Here is an 18,718-nt window from a genome sequence, read left to right as displayed (position 1 = left end):
GATTTTCTGTTAGAATGCATAATTAGATTATTTTCTGTAGAGAATGGTCATTATCTCTGGTGCATTGTCTTCTGTTTATCTCCTGCTGAGTAGAACAATGCCTAATTGCTCGGCAGATAGATGGTAAGATCGATACATTTCCAACATGTTGAATTTAGAGAATCTTAAGCCGCATCTACACGCGTAGATGCGGCCGCGATGTTCCTTATCAATCGAGCCGCTGATGCGGCTCGATTGATAAGATCCAACAGGACGGATCTTGCTTCCGCCGATTCCCTGCTCGCTCCCCGCAAGGGGACAATGGCAGGGAATCGAGCGGAAGATAAGCGGCGCCGGCAGGGACGAGCGCGGAATCGAATCCGGCGCACGCGTGGCGAGCAGGGACGCGGCGGGTACGCGGAAGAGGCGATCCGACGGCTAATCGAGCCGCTGGATCGCCACAACATCTCTTCGTGTAGACGGGGCTTAAAGGCTCATACACACGTCGGATTTTTCCGAACGACGGGTCGTTTGAACGTCCCGTCGTTCAGTCGTCCGCATGCCAAATCGGGCGTGTGTACAGACTGTCGTTTGGGTGATAAGACTGGCGCCGGGCGGATCGCTCAAAATCAGTCTTATCACCCGAACGACAGTCTGTACACACGCCCGATTTGGCGTGCGGACGACTGAATGACATGACATTCAAACGACTCGTCGTTCGGAAAAATCCGACGTGTGTATGGGCCTTAAAGAGACACTGAAGCGAAAAAAAAAATATGATATAATGAATTAGTTGTGTACTATGAATAATTACTAGAAGATTAACAACAAAGAAAATATTCTCATACTTTTATTTTCAGGTATATAGTGTTTTTTCTAACATTGCGTCATTCTATAATATGTGCAGATTACACAACACTCAGCATTCAAAATGAGTCTTTCAGAGCAGTCTGTGAAGTAATGAACTCTCCTCTGGCAGAGGAAAAGTAAACAGTTCAATTACAGTTGAGATAATAAAAGTCAGATAACAGCCCTCTCCACGACTAACTTAGTCGGAGAGCTTAATAGCTTTTTTGCATAGAGATAACAACTGGAGTTTCTCATCTCTTCCTGTACTGGAAACAATTAGACTGATGTATCTGATCTTAATGTTTTATTTCTTAGCTGTACTACACATACAAATCATAATATCATAATTTTTTTTTCGCTTCAGAAAAATCTAACAGAAAATTGTATGGTGTAAACCCAGCATTAAGCCAGGTACACACTTTCAATTATGATTGGCCAATCACTGACCAATTTTACCACCTAAATTTAGTATGATACTAAATACGCATACTTCATGGAAGGGGTAAAACTGGCCAATGGTTGGTCAATTAAAATTGAATGTGTGTACCAGGCATTAGCCATAGACCCTGAATAAGCATGCAGATCAGATGCTCTGACTGAAGTGTGACTGGATTAGCTGCATGCTTGTTTCTGGTGTGTGATTCTGACACTACTGCAGCCAAAGAGATCAGCAGGATGCTTTTGAGTGCTGAGCGATGTGGCCGTCGTTTACTGCCATGTAGACGTCCGTGTAAACCGACCCTTAAAGAGAAACCGTAATCAACAACTGAACTTTGTCCCAATCAGTAGCTGATACCCTCTTTCCCATGAGAAATCTTTTCCTTTTCACAAACGGATCATCAGGGGGCTCTGTATGGCTGATATTGTGGTGAAACCCCTCCCACAGTGTGATGTCAGGACCATGGTTCTGACATCACACTGTGGGAGCCTTATTGCATTGTGGGAAATAACGTCTGTTTACAGCTGTTTCCAACTGCCAAAAAAAGCAAGCAACATCTCCTTCCACTGTCATCACCTACCAGCAGTAAAAATGTCACCATGTTATAAATGTCAGAATGTAAATCTTTTACAGTGCACAAAAAAACTGACTAAATCATTTATACATAATTATTGTAAAAATGAAGCTTTATTTCTCACAATATTTTCACTGGAGTTCCCTTTTAATGTCCTACTGCGTTTCCACGCCACTCTAAACTAGTATACATCTTTTGTCCGCTGAAGTTGTAGTTTAACTTACACAACAAGCATAGAAAGGGCCACATTAAAATGAGCTGTTTTCCCTCGTTCTTGACTTTTTTGTGTGTTTCTGTCTGTCTTGTTGACCTTCTAGATTACCCTGATTACTGAGTAGGGAACACATGTAGCAAGTTACAGGAAGCCCAGAGTTTGCAGTGCAATGACTCTAGCAGCTCTTTGCTGCAGCCACCCCAGCGGTTTCAGACTTGTGTTTGCTTTTATCTTCTGAGCTTGTCGTAATCTTATTTTTGGCAGAGGCAGCGGTTTTCTGACACTGTACTTGTCGCTTGCTCTTGTGTGACTCGCCCACAGCGGGCTCCTACTGAGTGCAGCGTCGCCCTGCCTCTCCTTGTGCCGCTGACACAAAACAGGTTTATGTCGCAGGTTGGCAGAGCAAGACAAGATTCTGGTAGAAGTGACAGGCTGGCCATATATATATATATCCCATGTGCAGCATGTTCTAGTGTGAAGGAGGACATAACTGGACACAAATTACTTGTCACCAGAATTCGTTTTTTTTTGTCTGTTTGTTTACAGTCAGTGGCTATATAGGGGACAACTTTTGTGACATGGATCAACGATGAGCAGAACAGCGAGGCAGCATGGGACTCCAAATGTCCTGTTTGAAAGGTACGTGACAAATATTGGCAGGATTCAAAATGTGTCCTCAATCCATCCTAATGGTTATATACTGAAATTGTGACGCACACATTTGTTGTATCAGTGTCCTCTCTCTCCCTTCATGACCCGGATTCTTGAGGCCCCTTTGACACTTGCATTGCAAGTGCGCATTGTGTTACCCTGTTTTACCGCAGGGAAATGCAACGGCAATGCAAGTCAATGGGGCCTAGCACACTTATGGTGTTGCGTCGGAAGTTTCCAAATCAATGCTGGGCCACTGCAAATTCAGTAGCGTGTTACATGTGACTTTCCTGGATACTCAGCGCGGGTGGAAGTCATTAGAGTCAACGGGCAATGCATGCCTTTTAAAGAATAGGTTAGCGGCGGTGTTGGGGCGCATGCACGGAAGGATGGGAATATGAATCCCAGTGACGCATTTCCTGTCTAGCAGTGAGTACATCACTGGGGGACATCAGCAAACTCTGCTCTCGGTCATGTTTGTGGGGGGTTTGTGATACAGTGGGGGCGGGGCATAGCAATGCACACTTTTAAGTGTGAAACCAGCCTCAAAGTATACTTGAGGTGACATGTGATACGATGAGATAGTGCTAAGCATAAAAATAACTAGACCGCTTCCCATTTTTTTTCTGGCTGAAAGAGTCAACGTTCAGGTATGCAAGTCAGGACCCAGTTGTTCTATAGCTAATCCTCACTGATAAAACTCTCTTGCCTGACAGAAAACAGTTTCTGAGTGCAGGTAAAAATAAATAAATCATATTTTAGCTATGGGACACTTGAAAGACTGTGTCATTAAGCAGAGGCAATGTAAACATTAAATCTACCTTTTAACCATTTCAGTCTGCGTTTATTTTTCACCTTATGCATCAGAGCAATTTTCACCTCCCATTCAATCGCCAATAACTTTATCACTAATTATCACAATGAATTGATCTATATCTTGTTTTTTCCGCCACCAATTAGGCTTTCTTTGGGTGGTACATTTTGCTAAGAATTATTTTTTTCTAAATGAATTTTCACAGGAATATTAAGTAAAAAAATGAAAACAAAAACATTATTTCTCAGTTATCAGCCATTATAGCTTAAAATAATACATGCTACCATAATTAAAACCTAAGTATTTTATTTGCCCAATTGTCCCAGTTATTACACCATTTAAATTATGTCCCTTTCACAATGTATGGCGCCAATATTTTATTTGGAAATAAAGGTGCATTTTTTCAGTTATGCGTCCATCACTATTTACAAGCTTATAATTAAATGAATGTTCAAAATATACCCCCTTCACATGCATATTAAAAAAAAAGTTCAGACCCTTTTTTCATAAAAAATTTTATTTGGGTAATTTTTGGTGTGGGAGGTAAACAGTTAATTTTAAATGTAATAATGTGGGTTTATTTTATCAAAAAAAATGCATGTAGATGTAGTTTTACTATTTGGCCACAAGATAGCCACAGTGATGTTTTTTCTTTTTTGTAGCCCTGGAAGCTAAGTGCTCCCTTCCAGGAAGCATATAGAAGACGGGAAACCTTTTTTTTTTGTCAGAAAGATGGCGATTTCTGATGAGAAGCTGTTGGTCTTTCTACCGGGGACTTAGATCAATGAATGGGAACTATGTTCACATTCATTGTTCTCCGGGCTAACGGGGGACAACCATAAATGGTTAAAGTTTTTAAACATAAAAGAAATCTGTGGAATATCTACTCATATCTCATCAGTTAATTTTCACCTCGGATTCACTTTGAGCTATGTACAAAGTTTTTATTTTTTCAGCCTAAACAATTATTCCTGATCGTCTTGGCCACCGTCTGTACAGCATTGGTTTCAAAACTGTCACACAAACGATCTCTAAAAATAATTTCCATTGAATAATAGTTACAGTCTGTACGTAGCTTTAGCATTTGTCTAAAGTAAACAATTGACTTCACTCATCTCCTGTAAAAAGGAGCTTTGTACACAGTCCTTGAGAGAGACCTGGGCCCATATGCAATTCACTTTTTCGCCTGAGTTTTCTCCTAGGTGATATTTTTAAACTTGTCAATAAAATGACTTTAAAGCCACCAGAACGCAAGAAAATACTCAAAATAATTTTGATAGTACTTTTTCACCTACTTTTTTGTAATTTAAGGACCAGGGGATTTTACAATGATCGGTGCTGCGTGGGCTCTCCAGCCCGCAGCACCGATCAGGTAATAGGCAGGGCTTCCCCCCTTTTTTCCCCACTAGGGGGATGTCCTGCTGGGGGGGTCTGATCGCCGCCGGCTATCCTTCATTTGCGGGGGGGGCTCCTCAAAGCCCCCCTCCGCAGCGATTTCCGCCCTCCGTCCTCTTCCCTATCTTTACCTTTCTCTGTGGGCTGCGCCGTCTAGGATAGGCTTCAGCCTATCAGATGCCGGCGATCCCCGGCCAATCAGAGGCCGGGGATCGCCGATCTCCTTTACGGCGCTGAACTGACATGGAACGGCCGCTCGATGGTAACACCATTTCGTCCTGCCGAGGCGGTCGTTAAGTGGTTAAAAGTGCTGGAAAGTAATTTTAAATCAAAGATTAAAAATTATCTCCTAGGACCTAGGAGAAAACTCAGGTGAAAAAGTGAATTGCATATGGGCCCAGAACTCTCTGTTTCGTTTTGGCTTGAGAGGCCCATACACTGGTCGATTTCAGCCATCGATCGACGGCCGATTCGACTCTGATCGAATTGGCTAGAAATTGAAGTAGCAGGAAGCATGATCGATCGGTCTGGATGGAAAATCTAGGTTGTTTGGCTGCTGGCAGCCGATCGATGGCCCATAGAGTTGCATTGGATCGAATGGTGCAATAATGCATTTTGAACGATTTTCAATAGATTTCATTCTGAAATCTATTGGAAATCTGTTCCTAGTATGTGGCACACATCAGATAGATTCTGTCAGATTCGACCTGACAGGCATCTGACAGGAATCTATCTGATGGTTAAATCTGCTGCAAATCTATAAGTGTATGGCCACCTTAAAGGAGTTGTCATGCAATTTCTAGTAAAATAATCGCTACTTACCCGGGTCTTCCTCCAGCCCCAAGCTCCCAGCGCGTCTCTCGCCGCAGCTCTGCCCGCAGCCGTTCACTGCACTGCGCCTGCGCGAGTGGCGCTGTCAATCACCGCCACGTGGACCGGAACGGACTGCGCAGACGCAGTAGCTCTGTGTCTGCGCAGTCCGCTCCACGTGGCTGTGATTGACAGCGCCGCTCGCGCAGGCGCAGTACAGGCCAACCTGGTGGTCAGCCTGACGTCATCGCCGGGGACCAGGACAGAGCTGGTTTTGGTGAGTATACTTAAGGGCTGTGGAAGTTGGTACAAAAATCATCCGACTGCTCAGTTTATGAAACTACCAACTCAGACTCCAGGTACCCAAAATTGCTCCAACTCCTTGGTTTAATTCTTAATAAGGCTATGGATGTGGTTAAAAAAATCATCTGACTCCAACTCCTCAGTTTATTGAAACCACCCACTCCGACTCCAGGTACTTAGAATTGCTCTGACTCCGCAGCCCTGGTTTGCGATTGGAAAGAAAGCTCATCGCTCATGTGAGAACACTCACAGAGGATTTCATTACACAATTGCTTTTACAGCACTTTTAGAAACGCTAGCGATTAAAAAAACAAAACAAAAAACCTCGAAACACTCATAGGGCTTGATTCACTAAACTATGATAACTCAAATATCACACCTTATCAAAGTTAACACGCCTTATCAGAGTAGCATAGCAAGCGCTACAAACTTATGCCTGCTAATTGGCAATGGCACTCGTCCTGTCCTGAGCCCCTGCAGGTTCATAGCACTCGCTATGCTATTCTGATAAGGCGTGTTAACTTTGATAAGGTGTGATATCTTTGATAAGGTGTCATATGAGTTATCACGGTTTAGTGAATCAAGCCCATAGTTTGAACCAGCCCTTACAGAGGCTGCTCCTAATCTCAGCTCCTTACCTGCATACAGTGAAGACACCTGGGAGCCTGAAATCTTTCTGGCTGATCGAGGATCAAATACTTATTTCCCTCATTACAATGCACATCCAGCTCTGACTTTGGGGTACAGGGGGTTTTGATGGTTCTTTTGTTATTCTGTCTCTCACAGCTACAATAAACCAGTAGAATTACAGACGGGTCATTTCCTGGTCAGAGGGCGAACAAGCAAAATCAGCATGGGTGTCAAATACTTCTTTCCCTCACTGTATAGTTATTTTGTTATGCTAGATATGGTTTTAGTCTCTTCAGATTCAAGACTGAATTTAAAGAGACACTGAAGCGAGAAAAATATATGATATAATGAATTGGTTGTGTACTATGAATAATTACTAGAAGATTAGCAGCAAAGAAAATATTCTCATATTTTTATTTTCAGGTATATAGTGTTTTTTCTAACATTGCATCATTCTCTAATATGTGCAAATTACACAACACTCGGCATTCAAAATGATTCTTTCAGAGCAGTCTGTGAACTAATGACCTCTCCTCTGGCAGAGGAAAAGTAAAAAATTAACTAACAGTTGAGATAATAAAAGTCAGAAAACAGCCCTCTCCAGGACTTTGAAAGTCGTAGAGATTAATGGCTTTTTTGCATAGAGATATCAACTGGAGTTTCTTAAATCTTCCTGTACTGGAAACAATTAGACTGATGTATCTGATCTTAATGTTTTATTTCTTAGCTGTACTACACATACAAATCATAATATCATAATTTTTTTCTCGCTTCAGTGTCTCTTTAAGATGGCAATTGTCCACTTCCTCAGATGATGGGTTCCCTAGGCCAGGGGTCCCCAACCACCTGTCCGCGACCCACTGCTGGTCCGTGGGACATTTGCAGTTGGGCTGCGGGACTGCCGTCTCCCCCCCCCCCCCACCACACACACGGCCCCCGCTGCTACTGTATACTGGACACTATACTAGCCATACTGGGCACTATACTAGCCATACTGGGAACTATCCTAGCTATACTGGGCACTATACTAGCCATACTGGGCACTATACTAGCCATACTGGGCACTATACTAGCCATACTGGGCACTATACTAGCTATAGTGGGCACTATACTAGCTATACTGGGCACTATACTAGCTATACTGGGCACTATACTAGCTATACTGGGCACTATACTAGCTATACTGGGGCACTATATTAGCTATACTGGGCACTATACTAGCTATACTGGGGCACTACCTACCCATACTGGGACTATACTAGCTATACTGGCCACTATATTAGCCATACTGGGCACTATACTAGGTATACTGGGCACTATACTAGCTATACTGGGGCACTACCTACCCATACTGGGCACTATATTAGATATACTGGGCACTACCTACCCATACTGGGACTATACTAGCTATACTGGCCACTATACTAGCTATACTGGGACACTATGCTAGCTATACTGGGACACTATGCTAGCTATACTGGGGCACTATGCTAGCTATACTGGGGTAACTATACTAGCCATACTGGGGCAACTAAACTCCCTATACTGGGGCAACTATGCTAGCTATGCCGCCGCTCCCCAGCGCCCCCCCCCCCCATATCCCCCTTGCGCACAACACTGTCCACTAGGTCGCGCCCCCCCGGAGAAAAATTTAGTCAGAAAGTGGTCCCTGGGCCAGAAAAGGTTGCAGACCCCTGCCCTAGGCAATATCTTTCTGTGAGTATACCACTGGCGCACAATACTTGTTACGCTTCCCGATTGACTCCTTTGTCCTTTTGTGGTTTTTTTTATTTCTTTTGAGGTTTTTGAAGTCTCACATGCTGACTAGTTTCAGTTAGATCAGGAAATGATGATTCTGAGGAACAGAAAATGAAAAATGGGGAAACCGTCCAAACATTAGAAAAAACCCCCAACGTACTAGACTCTCGGGCTCTTTTCCACTACGCTGTGATCCTATTTTGATCGCTGATGGTGATTGGATGGAAATGATGGCACCTTTTCCGTTTGTACGATTCGTTGGCGCCACAATTTTTTACCTAGTGCAATTGTTGCCGTGACGCATAGCTGCCAACTGTACCTTTTTAGAGGGACAGTCCCTCTTTGGGAATCTAGTCCCTCTGTCCCTCTTTCCTCCACATCTGTCCCTCTTTCCTCCACATCTGTCCCTCTTTCAGGACTGATGTACCAATCAATGTAAATATATGTATTTTTTTCTACTGAAAAATGTGTTTATTACTTATTTCTATGGTTTAATTTGATATATTTCTTATTTTCAAATGTTAAAATGAAGGAGAATTAGTGATGGTAGAGAGAACCAGTGTGGTCTGAATTATAAAGCTGTCTTTTGCCTCTGAATTATTTTTGGTATCCGTGACTAGGGGTGTAGTGAGACATAATTAGGGGTGTGTCTTAAAGCGTCTTTCTTCTCTCAAAAAGTTGCGAGGTATGCTGACACATTTCGGGTGCAATTGAGCTCCTATACTGAGTATGGTAGCTCAGCTGCAGTAGTGGAAATTAGGAAGAAACGTAATCACACTGCAGCGTGATTGCGTTTACTAGTGGAAACCAGCCCTCAAGCTGATGTGTTTAGTTTGGTGGCATGCTGCCAAAAACAGCCAGAACAAATCTGTATACTTGTTCAGTGACTCATAATCCGAAGCTATTCAATCCAGCCAGTGATCAATCACTTCTCATTGATAAATTGATTGGAGAGTATTGATGGATTTACAACCTTGTATTGATAGGTCTTGATCAGATTTATGTGTGGACATGCTGCATATTTATGTTTTTTGGAGGAGAAAGCTGCACTTTTACTTATTTAAGGGACACGCGGCCTGTTTATATTTGGGGAGGAAACACTGCTTAATTATGTTGATTGGGGTTCAACACATTACCTAATTATGTTTTTTGCTGCAAACGCTGATGAATTATGCATTTTGGGAGAACATGCTGCCCAAATGTCATCTAAGAAGTGGTTGATGATATGTCTGGTACAGCTGCCTGTAATGTCTTTCTTCCAGGAAAGGGGGCTTCATCCAATGTTGTCCTGAGAGGGCCCCAACGACTTTGAGTTATACCTCTGCTAGGTAGATGTACATTTGGCCCTGCCCACAACCTATCATAACAACACCCACTTTTTGCTAAGGTTTGGCATGCCCTGATCAATTATGTAATTATGTTTTATAACCTATTACTAGGATGGCCAGTAAGTGATAATAATTCTAACTTGCATGAAAACTTAATGAAAATTGTATGCAAATTGGAACTGGGCCAGTGAAGTGCATTTCTTGCAGATTTTGTCTGGCGTAATTCCAAGCTGCATTCAGTTTGCATTGAATCAATCTGACAGGAAATTGAATTGTGTGTACCTAGCATAACTTGCCTAGGACTAGGCTGACATGAAGAGAATGTAAATCCAGAGTTCACAAGATAACTTCTCGCCTAAAACAGTAAGTCCATTCCATACCCAGAGCCAGTTCTCTCATGCAGCAAGGTGAAACACTTGCATCAGACGCAGAGATTATGGGGACAGCATGTTTCTACTGTGTTTACACTTACAGCATGTAGTCAGAGTAGGAGGAGAAGCGAGAGGAGAGCGAGTGAGGTGAAGAGGTCATCATTGGGGAAAGCAGCTTGTTGTGCTGTGTGAGGAGTCTGACAGTGAGTTCGGAGGGGGAGACAGGAGAGCAGCAGTGTTTCAATTGACTTGTACAGCAGAAGGGAGGAGGGGGCACTGCTGTCCTGACTCGGGAGGAATGGAGGACGGTCGACTGGCTGAGGGTGAGCAGTTTGTTTGTCACAGACTCCCAGCCAGCCACTTGTGTGATTTTCACGCGTTGTGTTGAGCTGCAGCATGTCATGTCTCAGGTTGTTGCATATGCTTCCGTGCTGACTAAAGGCGCGTACACACGCCTGATTCCTGCAAACGACGGCCATTCTGCCAACAGTTTGCCAGTGTGTACAGTCTATCGGCAGGCTGATAAGGCTGGTTTTGACTGATCAGTCAGGCTGATAAAGCCTCGTGGCAGACTGTACACACTGGCAAACTGTCGGCAGAACTGACGCCCGCGGGAGGGTCTGACGACCCGTCGTTTGCAGGAATCACGCCTTTAGAACATTCTCACAAGTTTGCCTCAGGCAGCAAAAATTTTAGAACTGGCCCTGTCCCGACTCCCTCCCACCTTCCAGTTGTCCACGTTGCCAAGTGTCTGTGGTAATTAGGCTTACTGCTAGATTCCCCTGATTCTTCCTCTGCCCTCCCATCTCCCCAGAACTGGCTTGCTACTCATCACTTTTTATTTGTGATAATACTCTCATATCTGTTATCAGCTGTCTGAATGTCATGTGTGATCTACACACAGACAGGAAGGAAGATTATCACAGAAGGCATGGTTTAGGGCCTTTTTCCACTAGCCTGCGATTTGCGATTTGCTTCTGATCGCAAATCGCAAGGTACAGTAAACTAATGGAAACTGCAGCAGCAATTTCCATTAGTGCGATCCGATTGCGATGCGATTTTGGTCAAAGCGCAATCGTCGTCCTGCCGCGTTTTGTATGCGATTGAGCTGGACTATAATGAGTATAGTAGCTCAATCGCAATCGCATGGTGGAAATTGAAACGCGATTGCGATCGCGATTGGAATCGCGATCGCACTCGCGATCGCATTTCATAGTGGAAAAGGGCCCTTAGGTTTATAAACAGATAACACAGATAAGGGATTCAGAACAGAGAGAACACAAGGTAATACATCAGATATAGTAGTGTGCAAAAGTATTCGGCCCCCTTGAAGTTTTCCACATTTTGTCATATTACTGCCACAAACATTTTATTGGAATTCCACGTGAAAGACCAATACAAAGTGGTGTACATGTGAGAAGTGGAACGAAAATCATACATGATTCCAAACATTTTTTACAAATAAATAACTGCAAAGTGGGGTGTGCGTAATTATTCAGCTCCCTTTGGTCTGAGTGCAGTCAGTTGCCCATAGACATTGCCTGATGAGTGCTAATGACTAAATAGAGTACGCCTGTGTGTAATCCAATGTCAGTACAAATACAGCTGCTCTGTGACAGCCTCAGAGGTTGTCTAAGAGAATATTGGGAGCAACAACACCATGACGTCCAAACAACACACCAGACAGGTCAGGGATAAAGTTATTGAGAAATTTAAAGCAGGCTTAGGCTACAAAAAAGATTTCCAAAGCCTTGAACATCCCACGGAGCACTGTTCAAACGATCATTCAGTAATGGAAGGAGTATGGCACAACTGTAAAAACCAAGACAAGGCTGTCCACCTAAACTCACATGCCAACAAGTAGAGCGCTGATCCGAAATGCAGTCAAGAGGCCCATGGTGACTCTGGATGAGCTGCAGAGATCTACAGCTCAGGTGGGGGAATCTATCCATAGGACAACTATTAGTCGTGCACAAAGTTGGCCTTTATGAAAGAGGGGCAAGAAGAAAGCCATTATTAACAGAAAAGCATAAGAAGTCCCGTTTGCAGTTTGCCACAAGCCAAGTGTGGGACACAGCAAACATGTGGAAGAAGGTGCTCTGGTCAGATGAGAACAAAATGGAACTTTTTGGCCAAAATGCAAAATGCTATGTGTGGCGGAAAACTAACACTGCACATCACTCTGAACACACCATCCCCACTGTCAAATATGGTGGTGGCAGCATCATGCTCTGGGGGTGCTTCTCTTCAGCAGGGACAGGGAAGCTGGTCAGAGTTGATGGGAAGATCGATGGAGCCAAATACAGGGCAATCTTGGAAGAAAACCTCTTGGAGTCTGCAAAAGACTTGAGACTGGGGCGGAGGTTCACCTTCCAGCAGGACAACAACCCTAAACATAAAGCCAGGGCAACAATGGAATGGTTTAAAACAAAACATATCTATGTGTTACTATGGCCCAGTCAAAGTCCAGATCTAAATCCAATCGAGAATCTGTAGCAAGATCTGAAAACTGCTGTCCACAAACACTGTCTATCTAATCTGACTGAGCTGGAGCTGTTTTGCAAAGACGAATGGGCAAGGATTTCAGTCTCTAGATGTGCAAAGCTGGTAGAGACATAACCTAAAAGACTGGCAGCTGTAATTGCAGCAAAAGGTGGTTCTACAAAGTATTGACTCAGGAGGCTGAATAATTACGCACACCCCACTTTGCAGTTATTTATTTGTAAAAAAAATGTTTGGAATGATGTATGATTTTCGTTCCACTTCTCACATGTACACCACTTTGTATTCGTCTTTCACGTGGGATTCCAATAAAATTGATTCATGTTTGTGGCAGTAATGTGACAAAATGTGGAAAACTTCAAGGGGGCCGAATACTTTCGCAAAACACTGTAATGTATGAGCAGATCGACCAAGAGACAGATCTCTCTGATTTAATCTGATCAGAGAGAGATCTGTTGCCTACCCATACACCACAGGCTAATTCCCGATCAATTTCAGCATGAAATATCTTGGGAATCGGCCTTGTTACGCCACATCTGCTGCCTCACCTCCTTCTGCGGTGTCCCCCCTAATGTAGAATGTTTCTGCCAAGTGCAGTGTGCTGTACTTGTCCGTGTCCGCCGATGGCTCCGGGCTCTGTCCACATACTTGCTCCCCATGTGGTTGCTGTTGTATACGTGGGCACATGTACCAATTTTCATCCCTTTATAATAATGAAATCGGATGGTCGATTGGCCGCCAAGTTGCCTGATGTATGGCCAGCTTAAGACTTGTACACATGTCCAACAAAGTGCACAGCCACCATCACAACATGACTGACATGGCGACAAATGGTTTACCTGACTTCTATTTTCCGTGCACCAACCAAGTAGACGACCAACTCATTTGCATACTGTGTGCGCAAGTGAAACGTCGTTCAAACGACTTGTACACACGTGCCCAACTGCGCGATATCAGCCCAACAGTCCTGTGAGTTGCTCTGCCGGATGGATCGGGCATACTGCCGGTTATCAGTTGCTTGTCTAGCCGTTTGCCACGCATACACACGACTGATTGCCATCCAATAGACCAAAATCAGACGGCAATCAGGCGGTTTTGTTGGACCTGTGTACGAGCCTGTAGACAGAGGCGTAACCAGAATTTGGCAGTCCCCCAGGCAAAAAATGTTGCGCCCCCACCCCCCAATAAGGTCTTCACTCCTCTCTCCAGTGCAGCCGAGCTCCGTACAGCCTTTCTCCTTGCAGTTCCTGTCCCTGCATGTCATGTGACCAGCATCAGGAGCTGCAAGGAGCTAGACTATGAAGCACGGTTACACTGAAGAGAAGAGCAAGAACCTGTCACGACACTAGACGCTGGTAAATTATCACGCTCTGCTGCCCCTGGTGTTCACCTCACTAAAGGAGCATTGCCTCCGGCCCACCTTTGCTGGGGCTGTTGTTACACCCCTGGTGGTAGTGAATGTGGAGGGCAGAGGGGGAGGCTGGGTAAGTTGACAGCAACCATAGTTACAGTCAGGGGGTCCTCAGATCTCTACAGGGGGTGAAGATCAGTCAGAGGCGTCTCTAGCCTTTTGTCATTCCAGGCAAGCAGTGCCCCCCCCCCCCCTTAAAAAAAAATAAAACAAAAAACCCTGCACACCCAGACACTAGACAATAAAAACCATGTGCCATATAGCGTAGATGCATAATACAGGGAGTCCCTGAGATACAAACAACCCGCTGATCCTGTCACATTTCGTTGCACATCCCCTCCTGCGCTCCCCCAGTACAATGTGTAAAGGCAGAGTATAGTGCAGCAGAAGCTGTGCTCTCACCTCTCCGCTGGAGTCTAGTGCTGTGCTTCTTGCCTGTCCGCTCACCACTCGCCCTAGTGCTCAGCATCTCATATTACATGTAGCATGATTACATGCTATATGAGGAGAGCCAGCACTAGAGGGAGCAGATAAGACAGGATGGCTACACAGGCACAGCACTGGACTCTAGAGGGGAGGTTAGAGCACAGCTTCTGCTGCACTTTAGTCTGCCTTTACACACTTGACTGGGAGAGCACAGGAAGGGGACAGGAACAGATAGTGGCACAAGGGGACAGAGGGAGTAACAGTGGGACAGAGGGAGGCACAGAGGAACGCACACAGAGCCGGATCATCCACAAAACAACTTAGGCCAGTGCCTAGGTCCTGGAGATAGTCTAGGGACCCGGCTTATGCTAGCCCCCAATAAATCTTGCGATAAAAGCTAGGTGGCCATCAAGGGTGGGCCCAAAGGTGTTGCTTGCCTAAGGCACCATTTCACCTTAATACATCTCTGGACGCACAGGGGGCAGAGGTGGCACAGGGAGACTGAAGGTGACACAGGGCGACAGAAGGTGGCACAAACACGCATGGGGATGTGGCTTAGTTTGGGGGCTTACTCAGGGGCATGGCTCCCCCAGGACCAATGGCACTCCAGGCAGTGTTCTGGGATGCCTATGCCTAAAAATGACCCTACGATCAGTGATGGATTCTAATTACATTATTGATAAAAGTGGCGATTTACGGTGGATTCGGTATAGAGGTGGCCATACATCTGTAGATTTGGCAGATGATCAACCATCTGATTTGATAATTGCAGACGAAAATTGGTGCCACCAAAAGCATGCCCAATCGACGATGTGACCAATTTTGGACCAAAATTGGTCGCATGCATCGATCAGACATGCACGGAAATCTCGCGCTGCTATGCTCGATCCGGTCTGCTTTGGTAACGACTTGCGATGAGCGTGAACGAGGAATGGAAATCCCGGCCGTTGTCCCCCTTAATGTACATGCAGTGGACCAGCAGGACAGCCAGGCAATGTGCATTATTTAAACGGAAAGGATCTGAGAAGCTATTATAGCCGGTTACTGGAAGTTTGTCCTGCATTGCTTCTTCCAGAATAAAGTCTTGTGGCAGGTAAAAGCTAATAACATAATGGAGTTATAGTTGTCTGTCACACCTCATCACTCTCCATATAAACCCATTCATTCAACAGAGAATCATCCAAAGCTTCCGGCATGAATGATAAGCCATTTCCCTCTCCTGTGCCTGGGCAGTCTGCACTGACACAGCACTTCAGATACAGGGCTCTCTAGATGCATCTAATAGAGCAGGATTTTAATTATTTATAACACTCCAGCACCGATCCATAGATCCTCTGCCACCGGCAGTTGCCGGCTCACTACATGCAGTTAGTCTAAAGCCATGTCCCTCTTAGTAGAAACTGACAGCAGTGAGGCCTTGTTCACATTTAAAGTCGCGCGCAATTTTTTTAGCACCTCTTGGCGCTTATCTGCGCGCTGCGTTTTTTTACGCGCTTTTTTAAAGCGATTTTTTAAATACACTCTCTGGCGCAAGTCAGGAAGTGAACTCTTTAACCCGGAAAAGAATAAATACAATGTATTTATTCTTAAAATCGCGAACACAATCGCCGCACAAAGCAATTTTGTGAGCTTTTACCGCTCTTCCTATACCTTCCATTAAACCAAAATCGCCCAAAATATGGTTCAGGCACCACTTTGCGGAGCACAAAGCGGACGGAACGCGATGATATGAACCTTCTCACAGAGATTTATTGCACAAGCGTTTTGTGGGCAATTTTGAAAATCGGCTGAGCTTGAAAAAAGGCCTAAAATGCCCCTAGTGTGAACGACCCCTTAAAGGCTGCAGCCAACAGAGCTATCACACACTCACCTGCATGCCCATGTGATTAACACAAGAATAGTTCAGGAAGGAGTAAGCAGGCAGCTATGGGTCACTAAAGGTTCTCATAAACTACACAATATATATAATTCATCAAGCAGGCAGACAGACAAATGACAACGCTCAGGGCTGCACCTGAAATGCAAACTAAGCCCCACTCTGCATGCCTCTGTTAGTTTGTATTTCAGGTGCAGCCTTGAGCGCTGTCATTTGTCTGACTGCCTGCTTGATGAAATGTGTATACCATTTATGATTAGCAGCACAAGGAATATCATGTTTTTATTGCTAGACTAGTGTTAGGGCTGGTTCACACTAGGGCGATACTTCAGCGCTTTGCTGATCGCCAGGGCTGAGGAGTCGGGGCAATTTTTGGGTACCTGGAGTCGGAGTCGGGAGAAAATGCACTCCTAATGAATTTAAACTGTAATTAAAATAGAAAGTATGATAAAATGTTCTATTTCTCAGATTAGTCATCATAAATAATTTATATATACAGTAATAGCTGTGCTTAGTCCACAAAAATGAAATAAACCAATCAAAAAATAGTTACTTGTGCTGCAGAGGCAGCCAGCTGATACAGCTGAGAGATAAAATTATACGCATGATTAGTCACAGATGAGGGTAGTGATGAGCATAAATTTCGCATAGACGTAATTTCACATCAAAATTTGCAATTATGATGCCAAATCGAATGCAAAATTTTGGGAAAAATCATTATGAATTTCATCTGTAATTGTAATCATTTCTAATTTTGTGTAATTTTTGCTTAATTCTGAAGCCAGTAAAAATACACCTGGTCTCCCAGAATGCTCTGGGAGGAGTATTCTGCATAGCTAAATAGCCTAGGCTGTGACATCACTGGGAAGGTGGGGCTACATACCAATATAAAGCAATATATAGGTATAGGAAGTGTTTCTGGTGCGGAAACCAGGAAAATTACCATACAAGTAGGTATCCTGAATCAATGACTGCATTCTACTATATCATTTTAACAGTATTAAATTACAAAAAAGGTTTGTGCAATAACAGTCTATGTTCATCAGAATTCTGCGACAAAATAAGTGGGAACTGAAAAGGGCAGTTCTATGTATATTGCAACGATATCCGGAGTATTTAATTGCTAAGAGGAGAGCTGTGGGCGATTTTTCCCAAGATGCCAGGCGGGAGGTTCTGTCTCTGCTGCCGTCATATAGCATAGAAGAGCAAACAAAAGGATTGTTGTCATACATTTTATTGGCTAATATTGGCAGAAGCCAGCTTCCGAGAACACTTTGTTCTCTTCCTCAGGCATAATGTTATAGAAATGACATCAGAGAGGAGGCGTGATTAAAACATTTTCCAGCAAACCTTCCAAAGTGGTAAATCTTCTATGTGAGCATTGCTGCATTGCTGTATGCTGGTGGGAGGCGGTAAATGGAACATTATGGTTAAAGGAAACCTAAACCAATCTGTTTCCCCAAAATAATCACAACCCCTTTATTGTATTGTATTGTTATTAAATAGGCACTTACTTTATCTGACCATTTCTTTTTTGTGCCGTCCTTGCTTTCTCCCTCTTTGGTGCCCCCTCAGCATTTTTCACCGACTGGCCAGTCGATGTGCTAGTCTCTGACTTTCGGCACAACCCTCCTGGGTCTAAGTGCCGATGTGTGTCCTTTATTTCAAAATTCAGACCCGCGGCTGTTTCTCCAGCGCGCACGTCACCTCTTGCGTCACGTGCGTGCGTGCTCCCGTGATCGCGGTGACAGTGTGCGGTAGTCACTGCATGCTCCCTTCTGCCCGCCCCAGGCGTTCGTGCTTCAGTAAATAAAGTCGTCCCCTTGTAATTTGTGGTCATGCGCATGCTGTGCATAGAAGGTTAGTGCACGAGCGGGGGAAAGGGAATTTGCGCTCTGTCAGCCGCTCTGAAAATGAAAGCAGAGCGGCTGCAGCGCCATCTTAGGGACCGTTAGGCAAAAATAACATTGGCCGAACAGATGAAAGAAAGGATGAGGAGAGGAGAAACACAGACTAACATGTTTAAAAAACAATTTCATATTTAAAAAGGTAAGCACTGACATACCATAAGCATGGTTTAGGGTATCTTTAACCACCCTGGCGTTCTGATTAAATCGCCAGGGTGGCTGCGGGAGGGTTTTTTTTAAATAAAAAAAAAACTATTTCATGCAGCCAACTGAAAGTTGGCTGCATGAAAGCCCACTAGAGGGCGCTCCGGAGGCGTTCTTCCGATCGCCTCCGGCGCCCATAATAAACAAGGAAGGCCGCAATGAGCGGCCTTCCTTGTTTTGCTTATATCGTCGCCATAGCGACGAGCGGAGTGACGTCATCGACGTCAGCCGACGTCCTGACGTCAGCCGCCTCCGATCCAGCCCTTAGCGCTGGCCG

The 18,718-nt window shown here is 44.4% G+C and overlaps 1 long non-coding RNA gene across 1 annotated transcript in view; it reads left to right on the top strand.

Moving 5' to 3' along the window:
• The first annotated feature begins 2,236 nt into the window (after positions 1-2,236).
• LOC137539199 (uncharacterized) overlaps positions 2,237-18,718 on the top strand; it is a 32,967-nt gene continuing 16,485 nt past the window's right edge. The window contains exon 1 of the long non-coding RNA XR_011024963.1: positions 2,237-2,694. This is a non-coding gene — a long non-coding RNA (uncharacterized lncRNA). The remainder of the gene's footprint in view (positions 2,695-18,718) is intronic.

The sequence above is a fragment of the Hyperolius riggenbachi genome, chromosome 11, assembly GCF_040937935.1.
Source record: "Hyperolius riggenbachi isolate aHypRig1 chromosome 11, aHypRig1.pri, whole genome shotgun sequence".
NCBI classification, from domain to species: Eukaryota; Metazoa; Chordata; class Amphibia; order Anura; family Hyperoliidae; genus Hyperolius; species Hyperolius riggenbachi.
Note: the sequence above shows the minus strand (reverse complement) of the source record. Positions and strands in the feature narration are given on the sequence as shown.